The sequence below is a fragment of the Taudactylus pleione genome, unplaced genomic scaffold (genome assembly GCF_031769625.1).
Source record: "Taudactylus pleione unplaced genomic scaffold, aTauple2 ptg000041l, whole genome shotgun sequence".
In the NCBI taxonomy this organism is placed as follows: domain Eukaryota; kingdom Metazoa; phylum Chordata; class Amphibia; order Anura; family Myobatrachidae; genus Taudactylus; species Taudactylus pleione.
The window spans coordinates 69,609,158-69,622,568 of NW_028284443.1; the positions used below are offsets into that span (position 1 = coordinate 69,609,158).

Below are 13,411 nucleotides of genomic sequence, written 5' to 3' on the forward strand. Positions count from 1 at the left end.
AGACACAACAATAGATATCCTCCTACATGAAGGATAAATGACATAAAAACACATAAAACCAAGGACAAAAATGTGTATATATAAAAAAGGACTATAGATTTATCAGAATAAATAGGAATAAAAATCGTAGCTTATCTGATAAAAATGGCAAGTTCATGAATGGAAAGATAATAGCAGCCTCCAACGCGTTTCGTCCGTATCCTGGACTTCTTCAAGGGATATTTTAGCTCCTGTGGGGTATCCAATATTTATACCCCTTCTAATAATGACAAACAAGAATTGACAGAGCTCCTTAGTGACATCACTTCCGGTTTTCTAAACAGTTCCTCTCTATTAAAGTGGAGTAACCACTTAGAATCACATTAGGCCATTTCCTTTATTAAAACATTGTTAAATTGGAAGTCTGTTTCCTAAATATAAATTATTTGCTAGCATATTAATCCTTCCTTGCTGTGTATCGCGTCGCGTCACTTCCGCCCTTGTTATTCGTGCATTGCGGTCCTTCCGCCCTTACTTGAGCAGTTCACTACATCACTTCCTCCTCCGTTGTCAACGTCCCCATTGCGCGCTATGCCTCCTCCTTCCTTGTGCAGGATAGGACCTTTTATCCACTCGTCCGCCTGTCACGTGTGTCACGTCCAGCGTCAAAGCATCTCCAGTTTCTGGCGGCCTCCATCTTTGTACTCTAAATGTCTCCTTTGCCCGCGGCCATCTTGCTACTCTCATAAGTTCCATTTTCTTTGCCATATTTATGCTCCCATCTGCATCATGTTATTTATAATCCTGGGGATAGTAGTTTAGTTATTATTTCCTATATGGAATAATGGATGACAATATTAGTTTAAATATATATAACCAGCCATATGCTTGGACTCTAAAAAATGATGAGAGATTGTGACAGTTTCTAATTATTCTCCACACCTATTCAGAATCATAACTAGAATTCAAACAACTCCATAAATAAATAAATATCACATATATTGATGTATAATGTAAACTTATATGTGGACACTAGTAAAAAATCCTAAAATCATACTATTGGGGACTAATATAGTACATCCTTAAAAAATAATAAGTAATGATGATATTAAAAATTCTTCTTAAAAAAATGGTGGATGGCAATCTTCTTTAGGGATTTTATAGTTCATATGCATATATATATATGCATATATATATATATAGTCTTTTCACTCTGTAGGGTCAATTGGTTCTTATGTGAGTCTTGAAACATGTAATCGATATTGTTGCATTCTGGAAATTCTTACTCCCATCTTCGGATTTATAAATCAGAGAATTCTTCTTAGGTCGTATGTCTTGGGGGATTCATGCTTATATGTCACATAAAGATACTACCGTACCTGGTCTTCCATAGAGGTCTCCCATCCAAGTACTAACCAGGCCCAATGGTGCTTAGCTTCCAAGATCAGACGAGATTGGGCGCTCTAACCCAGGTATGACGGTAGGTTATATTAGGACCTAACATGAAATCCCTTTTATCTTTTTCATCTTCATTAAAGAAATGGTGCTATCTCATAATTATCGTTAAATCCTCTAGGAGTCATAGTGTCCAATTCGAAAATCCAGAACATCTCACGTTTGGATAATTTATTTGCAAGATCTCCTCCTCTCTCTCCCAATTCCACATGTTCTATAGCTTTGAACGTTAGGTCATCTGGATCCGATCTATGGTGTGAAATAAAGTGTCTTGACACCATATGAGTCTCCACCTTGTTCTTGATATTCCTTATATGTTCTTGTATACGAAGTTTTAAAGGTCGTTTGGTCTTTCCTACGTATTTTATTCCACATGAACATTCCAAGAGGTAAATGACTGAAGTTGAATTGCAATTAAGATGTTGTTTAATTTTGTATTCCTTGGTATTTGCAGAATTACTGAAGTTTTTTCTCTGCCGATGTAAAAATTTGCATATATTGCACTTGCCACATTTGTAACTCCCTGGACAGTTATGGATAATGTTGGATTTTGAAATATTAATATCACTTAACATACTAGGTGCTAGAGAATCTTTGAGATTCCTTGCCTTTCTGAATACAATGGGGGGTCTGGGTGGTAGAATTTCTTTTAAGACTGGATCCATTAGAAGGATCTTCCAATGCTTATTAAGGGAAATCTTAATGTCTCTCTCCTGTGCGTTATATGTTGTGATGAATGGGATGATATTCTTCTCTTCCTCTTCCACATTCTTATATTCCAATAACATATTCCTCTCCATGGTATCCATTTTCTCCTTTGCTTCCAATAATAACCTTGGAGGATATTCTTTCTCTAAAAATCGATTTGTATATGTTTGGATTTGCTCGTTACATGTTTGTGTTTCACTGCAATTTCTTTTTATTCTGTGAAATTGTGAGTACGGAATATTCTCTTTCCATCTTCTTAGATGTCCGCTCTTAAAATGAAGATAACTATTGGTATCTACTTCCTTTATGAAGTTCTTTGTAATGATCGTGTTTTCTTCTCCACGTAGAACCAAATCCAGAAATTCAATAGTACTCTTATTTATTTTCGATGTGAATTTCAAATTCATATTATTCTCTGAAATGTGATTTAAAAACAATTGGAAATCTTCCTCCAACCCTTCCCATATTATCAGAATATCATCTATATATCTCTTAAAAAATATGATGTTATTTCTAAATGGATTATTTTCATAGACATAATTCTTTTCCCAACATCCCATAAAAAGATTGGCAAAGCTAGGGGCAAAAGTTGTCCCCATAGCAGTGCCGCAAATTTGCCGATAAAATTGGTGTAAAAATTTAAAATAATTATGATCCAGAATAAAAGACATTAAATCACATAAAAATTCTTTGTGTGTAGTGCTCATTGTTGGGTCCACTTCAAAATATTCTCTACAAGCATTGATCCCTTTACCATGTTCAATACATGTGTATAAGGATTGAACATCAATTGTGACCCATGAATAAGTTGCTTTCCATTCCATCCCTTTTAAAATTTGTAATAAATTAGTAGTGTCTTTTAAATACGATTGAAGTTCTTTCACATATTTACATAAAAAAATGTCCACATATTCAGACAGGTGTGAAGTTAACGAATCTATTCCTGCGATGATGGGTCTTCCTGGGGGATTTTCCAAAGACTTATGAATTTTTGGTAGAAAATAAAATATGGGGGTTGTAGGATTGGTCTGTAGGAGATATTGGAACTCCTCCTTGGTTAAAATGCCATTATGTAATCCATATACTAAGAGTCTCCTTAACTCATCCACATATTTCTCCAAAGGATCACAATCGAGTGGTACATAGGAATTACTGTCACCTAATAACCTATGAGATTCCTTAATATATTGTGATCTATCCATAATGACCAATCCCCCCCCCTTGTCAGCTTGTTTAATGACAATATCCTTGTTGTTTTGTAAGTTTTTTAAGGCTTCTTTTTCTTTATTTTTCAGATTCTGTTTATTATTGTGTTTCAGATTGCCTTCACATAAGTCTTTCTTAACTAAGTCATAAAAAACATTAAGATGATGTCCTTTCGATTCGAGTGGATAATACTTTGATTTACCCTTTAGTCCTGACTTGGAAGCATTCTCCTGAAAATTCTTAATCACTGCGTCATCTTTTCTTACAAAGTGTCTTTTTAATGTCAAGTTTCTTATAAATTTGTTGAGATCAATGAAGGTCTGGAACCTATTCATATTACTTGATGGAGCAAATGTCAGCCCTTTGTTCAATAATGACACTTCATGTTTAGATAAGATGTGTTTCGATAGATTAAAGATCCCTCTTTCCTTGGGGTCTACATCAGGTTCCTCCTTTTGTAATTTCTTCCTCCTGCCTCCTCGTATCCCTCTTCGTCTCTTACCCTTCTTTTCATAGGGGATGCCAATTTCGTGGTTTCCCTGAAGAAGGTTTTCCTTGGATTCATTGAATTGTGGTCTGGTCCTGGGGATAAAAAATGATCTGAATCGCTATTTGAATCAAATCTTTGAAGTGTTGAAAACCGGTTCTTTGTGTGGTATGTTCTATAGTTGGGTTGTTCATTCATAACATCATCCCTTTTAAAACTTTGTTTTCTTCTAGATGGAACTGTTCTCCAAGTGGTTGTTTCTTGTCTGGGATTATGTAATGACTGTTGTCCAACCGATTTATTGAATCTACTCCAATTCTTGACTTTATTGGAGTCATAATCTTGTTTGTCCCTAATAAATTTCCTCTCTTTCCCTTTCATGACATCCTCTTCAATACGGTCAAGTTTGCGTGATAAAACTTTCTCGTTAATATTGTATTCCCCATTATCCTTGAATTTCTCCATATGTGTTTCTTTTTGTTTTATCTCAAGTTCCAATTCTGACATTATATTTTTCTTTTCCATAATAATTAATTTCATCAAATCCATGGAACAATTATGTAAAATTTTGTCCCATTTATCCATAAATTCTGATTCTGATTCTGACATCAAGGGTCTTGAACATTACATATCAGTTAATAGAATTCCAAGAGGTTTGAGACTATTAAAAAATCCAACCTTTGGTTTAGATAAATCAGAATTTATGGATAAATGGGACAAAATTTTACATAATTGTTCCATGGATTTGATGAAATTAATTATTATGGAAAAGAAAAATATAATGTCAGAATTGGAACTTGAGATAAAACAAAAAGAAACACATATGGAGAAATTCAAGGATAATGGGGAATACAATATTAACGAGAAAGTTTTATCACGCAAACTTGACCGTATTGAAGAGGATGTCATGAAAGGGAAAGAGAGGAAATTTATTAGGGACAAACAAGATTATGACTCCAATAAAGTCAAGAATTGGAGTAGATTCAATAAATCGGTTGGACAACAGTCATTACATAATCCCAGACAAGAAACAACCACTTGGAGAACAGTTCCATCTAGAAGAAAACAAAGTTTTAAAAGGGATGATGTTATGAATGAACAACCCAACTATAGAACATACCACACAAAGAACCGGTTTTCAACACTTCAAAGATTTGATTCAAATAGCGATTCAGATCATTTTTTATCCCCAGGACCAGACCACAATTCAATGAATCCAAGGAAAACCTTCTTCAGGGAAACCACGAAATTGGCATCCCCTATGAAAAGAAGGGTAAGAGACAAAGAGGGATACGAGGAGGCAGGAGGAAGAAATTACAAAAGGAGGAACCTGATGTAGACCCCAAGGAAAGAGGGATCTTTAATCTATCGAAACACATCTTATCTAAACATGAAGTGTCATTATTGAACAAAGGGCTGACATTTGCTCCATCAAGTAATATGAATAGGTTCCAGACCTGCATTGATCTCAACAAATTTATAAGAAACTTGACATTAAAAAGACACTTTGTAAGAAAAGATGACGCAGTGATTAAGAATTTTCAGGAGAATGCTTCCAAGTCAGGACTAAAGGGTAAATCAAAGTATTATCCACTCGAATCGAAAGGACATCATCTTAATGTTTTTTATGACTTAGTTAAGAAAGACTTATGTGAAGGCAATCTGAAACACAATAATAAACAGAATCTGAAAAATAAAGAAAAAGAAGCCTTAAAAAACTTACAAAACAACAAGGATATTGTCATTAAACAAGCTGACAAGGGGGGGGATTGGTCATTATGGATAGATCACAATATATTAAGGAATCTCATAGGTTATTAGGTGACAGTAATTCCTATGTACCACTCGATTGTGATCCTTTGGAGAAATATGTGGATGAGTTAAGGAGACTCTTAGTATATGGATTACATAATGGCATTTTAACCAAGGAGGAGTTCCAATATCTCCTACAGACCAATCCTACAACCCCCATATTTTATTTTCTACCAAAAATTCATAAGTCTTTGGAAAATCCCCCAGGAAGACCCATCATCGCAGGAATAGATTCGTTAACTTCACACCTGTCTGAATATGTGGACATTTTTTTATGTAAATATGTGAAAGAACTTCAATCGTATTTAAAAGACACTACTAATTTATTACAAATTTTAAAAGGGATGGAATGGAAAGCAACTTATTCATGGGTCACAATTGATGTTCAATCCTTATACACATGTATTGAACATGGTAAAGGGATCAATGCTTGTAGAGAATATTTTGAAGTGGACCCAACAATGAGCACTACACACAAAGAATTTTTATGTGATTTAATGTCTTTTATTCTGGATCATAATTATTTTAAATTTTTACACCAATTTTATCGGCAAATTTGCGGCACTGCTATGGGGACAACTTTTGCCCCTAGCTTTGCCAATCTTTTTATGGGATGTTGGGAAAAGAATTATGTCTATGAAAATAATCCATTTAGAAATAACATCATATTTTTTAAGAGATATATAGATGATATTCTGATAATATGGGAAGGGTTGGAGGAAGATTTCCAATTGTTTTTAAATCACATTTCAGAGAATAATATGAATTTGAAATTCACATCGAAAATAAATAAGAGTACTATTGAATTTCTGGATTTGGTTCTACATGGAGAAGAAAACACGATCATTACAAAGAACTTCATAAAGGAAGTAGATACCAATAGTTATCTTCATTTTAAGAGCGGACATCTAAGAAGATGGAAAGAGAATATTCCGTACTCACAATTTCACAGAATAAAAAGAAATTGCAGTGAAACACAAACATGTAACGAGCAAATCCAAACATATACAAATCGATTTTTAGAGAAAGAATATCCTCCAAGGTTATTATTGGAAGCAAAGGAGAAAATGGATACCATGGAGAGGAATATGTTATTGGAATATAAGAATGTGGAAGAGGAAGAGAAGAATATCATCCCATTCATCACAACATATAACGCACAGGAGAGAGACATTAAGATTTCCCTTAATAAGCATTGGAAGATCCTTCTAATGGATCCAGTCTTAAAAGAAATTCTACCACCCAGACCCCCCATTGTATTCAGAAAGGCAAGGAATCTCAAAGATTCTCTAGCACCTAGTATGTTAAGTGATATTAATATTTCAAAATCCAACATTATCCATAACTGTCCAGGGAGTTACAAATGTGGCAAGTGCAATATATGCAAATTTTTACATCGGCAGAGAAAAAACTTCAGTAATTCTGCAAATACCAAGGAATACAAAATTAAACAACATCTTAATTGCAATTCAACTTCAGTCATTTACCTCTTGGAATGTTCATGTGGAATAAAATACGTAGGAAAGACCAAACGACCTTTAAAACTTCGTATACAAGAACATATAAGGAATATCAAGAACAAGGTGGAGACTCATATGGTGTCAAGACACTTTATTTCACACCATAGATCGGATCCAGATGACCTAACGTTCAAAGCTATAGAACATGTGGAATTGGGAGAGAGAGGAGGAGATCTTGCAAATAAATTATCCAAACGTGAGATGTTCTGGATTTTTGAATTGGACACTATGACTCCTAGAGGATTTAACGATAATTATGAGATAGCACCATTTCTTTAATGAAGATGAAAAAGATAAAAGGGATTTCATGTTAGGTCCTAATATAACCTACCGTCATACCTGGGTTAGAGCGCCCAATCTCATCTGATCTTGGAAGCTAAGCACCATTGGGCCTGGTTAGTACTTGGATGGGAGACCTCTATGGAAGACCAGGTACGGTAGTATCTTTATGTGACATATAAGCATGAATCCCCCAAGACATACGACCTAAGAAGAATTCTCTGATTTATAAATCCGAAGATGGGAGTAAGAATTTCCAGAATGCAACAATATCGATTACATGTTTCAAGACTCACATAAGAACCAATTGACCCTACAGAGTGAAAAGACTATATATATATATATGCATATATATATATGCATATGAACTATAAAATCCCTAAAGAAGATTGCCATCCACCATTTTTTTAAGAAGAATTTTTAATATCATCATTACTTATTATTTTTTAAGGATGTACTATATTAGTCCCCAATAGTATGATTTTAGGATTTTTTACTAGTGTCCACATATAAGTTTACATTATACATCAATATATGTGATATTTATTTATTTATGGAGTTGTTTGAATTCTAGTTATGATTCTGAATAGGTGTGGAGAATAATTAGAAACTGTCACAATCTCTCATCATTTTTTAGAGTCCAAGCATATGGCTGGTTATATATATTTAAACTAATATTGTCATCCATTATTCCATATAGGAAATAATAACTAAACTACTATCCCCAGGATTATAAATAACATGATGCAGATGGGAGCATAAATATGGCAAAGAAAATGGAACTTATGAGAGTAGCAAGATGGCCGCGGGCAAAGGAGACATTTAGAGTACAAAGATGGAGGCCGCCAGAAACTGGAGATGCTTTGACGCTGGACGTGACACACGTGACAGGCGGACGAGTGGATAAAAGGTCCTATCCTGCACAAGGAAGGAGGAGGCATAGCGCGCAATGGGGACGTTGACAACGGAGGAGGAAGTGATGTAGTGAACTGCTCAAGTAAGGGCGGAAGGACCGCGATGCACGAATAACAAGGGCGGAAGTGACGCGACGCGATACACAGCAAGGAAGGATTAATATGCTAGCAAATAATTTATATTTAGGAAACAGACTTCCAATTTAACAATGTTTTAATAAAGGAAATGGCCTAATGTGATTCTAAGTGGTTACTCCACTTTAATAGAGAGGAACTGTTTAGAAAACCGGAAGTGATGTCACTAAGGAGCTCTGTCAATTCTTGTTTGTCATTATTAGAAGGGGTATAAATATTGGATACCCCACAGGAGCTAAAATATCCCTTGAAGAAGTCCAGGATACGGACGAAACGCGTTGGAGGCTGCTATTATCTTTCCATTCATGAACTTGCCATTTTTATCAGATAAGCTACGATTTTTATTCCTATTTATTCTGATAAATCTATAGTCCTTTTTTATATATACACATTTTTGTCCTTGGTTTTATGTGTTTTTATGTCATTTATCCTTCATGTAGGAGGATATCTATTGTTGTGTCTGATTAAAACTAATTTATGTTATTTTAAATGAATTTTTGCACTTTTATTGATTCACATTTTAAATTATTTATGCATTTTTTGCACATGTTTATGGAATGTTATGATTGTTAATTTAGTTTATGATCCTTGAAGGATCTCTGCAATAGCACTTTAGTCATATAGACCGTTGTTATTTTATAAGTTATGCTTTATATATAATAAATTGCATAAATATTTGAGGATAATGATAATTTGATATTACTATCCTGGCATTAGCACTTTTATTGCACGATATCACTTTATATTGTTAGCACTTTATAATAAGTTATATAAGCACAGTAGGCGCTCTATACCAGCTCCTTGTATTTTCTATTTGTTTGTATATGTAATAGATCACCACTGTTACATTATTTTGCTGGTTGAGCTGACACTCACACATTTTTTGGGGGTGCATTATAATAGTGTCACATTATTACAAATTTTAGTGTGAGACAATAGACACACAACTGATAAAAATACCACATTGAGGGATTTGCACCCAACTGGCGCTGTGATCTTCTGCTGCACATATATATATATATATATATATAAAGTTTATAAACACACATACATATACATAGACACACACATATATATATATATATATATATACAATCATACACACACACATACATACACAGATATATATACACACACACATACATAGATATATATATATATATATATATATATATATATATACACACACATACACACACATATATACATACAGACACACACATTATATATATATATATATATATACATACATGCATACATACACACACACATTCATATATACATACACATATATATATATATATATATATATATACACACACACACATATATATATATGTACACACACATATACATACATACACACACACACACACACACACAACATCCACTCTGCTTATACTAATTTTTATATAGTATATAATTGGAAGTAGCAGCAAAAGGAAAAATAAGCTGACTTACCAAACTGTCTGTTGGTTGTTGCGTTGCCAGTGGAACTGCAAGGGAGGGTGTTTGTAGTGGGAGAGGTGGTGGTGCTGCAGGCCTGCAGTTGCTGTGCTGTAACTGACAGTACACGCGGGAGCCAGTTACTTTGTGCTCCCTGCCCTGGCTGGGGAGTCGGACTGCAGTCACTGTGTTGCTCTTCTCAGGCCGCGACAGCAGGGAAGAGCCGGTGCCTGGAGGGAGCAGCGTGATGACGTCGTGCGTCACACGCCAGTCATAAGCCCAGGCCAGTACAAGACTGCCGGACCAGACCAAGTGACAGCGGTAAGGGGGGGTGTTGGGCGGCTTAATATTTTTTTTATTTTTGCCTATTTGGACAGGCAGATGGACAGTCAGTGTCTAAATAAGTATTATGTTGGACCCGACCACAAAGTTTTCTACAGGTCCAGGGGGGCCCCTTGTGAGAGGGGGGCCCGGGGTTACTTGGCCCTTTGCCCCCCCCTTAATCCGGCTCTGGTGGCAGCTGAATATACAGCGGTTAGATTAACAGCAGGTAAATATGTGAAATGGTTGGCAAGTTTAAGTGATTATGAGAGGCATGTAATGCAGGGTTCGTATTTACAATCAACAAAATATGCAGGGATACAAAATAAGCAGGGAGTCTTAACGTACAGGAGTTAGTTTATGTAGCATACAAAATAAAAGGGGTTTTGTTTATCCAGAAGGCAACATTCTAAAAAGCTACAGTGGAGCGCTGCAAAGAGAGACATGTCACTAGAGGCTATGGGACCCACAAAGTTCTAGTTACGAACCTGATGGGCCTACTGCCATTGGTGTCACTAGGGGGATGCGGACCGCTCTGGGTGTCACCCATCGATTGGTGTAACAGAGTGTAGTGTAATGACACGCACATCATCCCAGAAGGAGGGAGCTAAAAGTTGGTAAGTATGGTTGAATTGCTCTATCCAGAGTTTTAGTATCCACCAAAGCTATTCGCAACGAGTTGGATACTAAATTAGCATTGCTTATTGAACAGGCTCCCATGTGTGTGTAAGTGAATATTGTGGCTAGACTTAGTTTTGGACTTAGTTTTGGTCACTGCCTGTGCATCCTCTGGGACAGTTCCCTTCACTATGTCCATACCCTCACTACTAGCACTCATTTCCTTCCTCTCTCCATAACATCCACCAACACTAAACACATAGAACCACCACCTCACACCATGCTAGCAATACTAATAGTCACATACACACAAGCAACACAGACAGGTCATAAAGTAAAAAAAAAGCACAGCAAACAGCAATAATAATAATAACAAATAAATAACATGACGTCTTTTAGAAATTGCTAAATAACATGTACCTTCATAAGATACCTTCTATGCAACTACAGCATCCTCTCTTCTCATCTGGCACCTATTAAAGATAATGAGGAGTTTTTATAGATCTTCTGAGGTCACAATCCATGTTTTGAGAACGAATTCAAATCCACACAGTAAAAAGACATGTTACAAACACAAAACCTGCGGTTTGCTGTAAAATGTATGCAGTTGTAGTAATCCATGAGTTTTGAGACTTTGTAAACTGCAGCACCTACAGTAGGATGGGGTTTGAGGTTAGTAAATTTGCTGGTATGTCTTTAAAAACCGCTAGTGATGTGTTTTGGCTTACAAACCGCATACAAACTTGCTGCTTGGTAAACCTCCCGCATGGATGTCATATGCTACACTACATTCATAAATGCATTGTTTTCAGCACAGGTGATGGTAATCTTAGATTAGCAGGAAAGTCCAGGAACAGAGCATCTTGTCCCTCCTGGAATGGGTCATGTTGGGAGGTATGATACTGTCATTCTCCTGGATGGTTTTATATCTTCCTTTGGTACCTTACTATGGGCTCTATTTATTAACATTATTTTTACTATAATAATGTGAAAAAGGGTGTTTCCACACCCTTTTCACATTATTTTAGTATCACCTACAGTTACTAAAGGGCAATTGGAGTAGAATTCGTAAAATTCTACTCCAACCCTTAATTATCACTTATTTTTAGTAATCAGATTGCATTTTCCATAATTGTAATGGGAAATGTGATCTGGCCAAAGCTACTAAAAATAAATTGTGAAAAAATACAGGGGAAAGCCCTGTGATAATAACGCCACCTGGAGGTGGCGTTATCCAGGGTCTCCCCGGTTACGGGACTCCTGCTCCGCTCTGACGGGGAGACCAGAGCACAGAGCCGGCCCCAGTGATCAGCTGTGTGGTCTAAACACACCACACGCTGATACACTGCAAAAAAAAAAAATAGTAAAAAAAAAAATTAACTTACTTAAGCCCAGGGACCGGAGTTTGGGGCTCCGGTGATGTCCGCCCTCCGGTCAACTGGTCTCCCATACTGCACTGTGGCTCGGTCATCAGGTGACCGGGTCCCAGTGCAGTATGGGATGTCAGCTGACCGGAGGACATGGAGGACATCGGAGCCCGGATCATGCAGGTAAGTGTAAATAAGGGAGAGAGAGGGGAGGGGGGTCGCGGGGCGGGGCTTGGTGACGGGGGCGGGGCTTAGTGCCTGGGGGGGTAGCAGCGGCGGACTCTCAGCGCATACGCGGGGCACTTGTCACAGTATTTTTTTTTTAAAATACCGTGACTAGTGTGTGGTGGGGATTTGAAGGGACAGAGCTTTCCCCGAACTCCGGTCCCTGGAGTCAGGTAAGTTTGTTTTTTTTAATTTTTTTTTACTGTGAATCAGTGTGTTTTCTGTTTTCGCCACACAGCTGATCACTGGGGCCGGCTCCGGGCTCTGCTCTCCCCATCAGAGCGGAGCAGGAGTCCGGTAACCGGGGGAGACCCTGGATAACGCCACCTCCAGGTGGCGTTATTATCACAGGGCTTTCCCCGGTATTTTTTCACATTTTATTTTTAGTAACTTTGGTCAGATCACAATTCCCATTACAATTATGGGAAATGCAATCTGCTTACTAAAAATAAGTGATACTTAGGGGTTGGAGTAGAATTTAACGAATTCTACTCCAATTGCCCTGTAATAACTATAGGTGATACTAAAATAATGTGAAAAAGGTGTGAAAACACCCTTTTTCACTTTATTTTAGTAAAAATAATGTTAATAAATACAGCCCTATGAGTGAACTTAAGGTTGCTTTTCACTATGCCTGACAGACCAAAGCCAGAGCAGCGGCCTTCAGAGTCCACTGTGCATTTGAAAAACAAAACAAATACTGTCACTACTGACCATGCTTCATCTATGTCTTACCACCAACTCTACATTCATCTCTGTATGACTAAGAATGCAGTACACTGCTCAGGCAGATGTAGAACTACCTGTGAGCATAGATTTCTCAGCTGATCACTTATATATAGCTGTTCTAACTTCATTTATATATAGTCATGTTATACCCCTTTCACATCGCAAAAGTAACCCTGTATATTGATGGGTCGACCCGGGTCGAGGTGCAGT

At 36.8% G+C, this 13,411-nt stretch overlaps 2 pseudogenes; one reads left to right on the forward strand and one right to left on the reverse strand.

Moving 5' to 3' along the window:
- Positions 1 to 1,346: 1,346 nt before the first annotated feature.
- Positions 1,347 to 1,465, reverse strand: LOC148538248 (5S ribosomal RNA; annotated as a pseudogene).
- A 6,027-nt stretch (positions 1,466 to 7,492) lies between these two features.
- Positions 7,493 to 7,611, forward strand: LOC148538249 (5S ribosomal RNA; annotated as a pseudogene).
- The last annotated feature ends 5,800 nt before the right edge of the window (positions 7,612 to 13,411 follow it).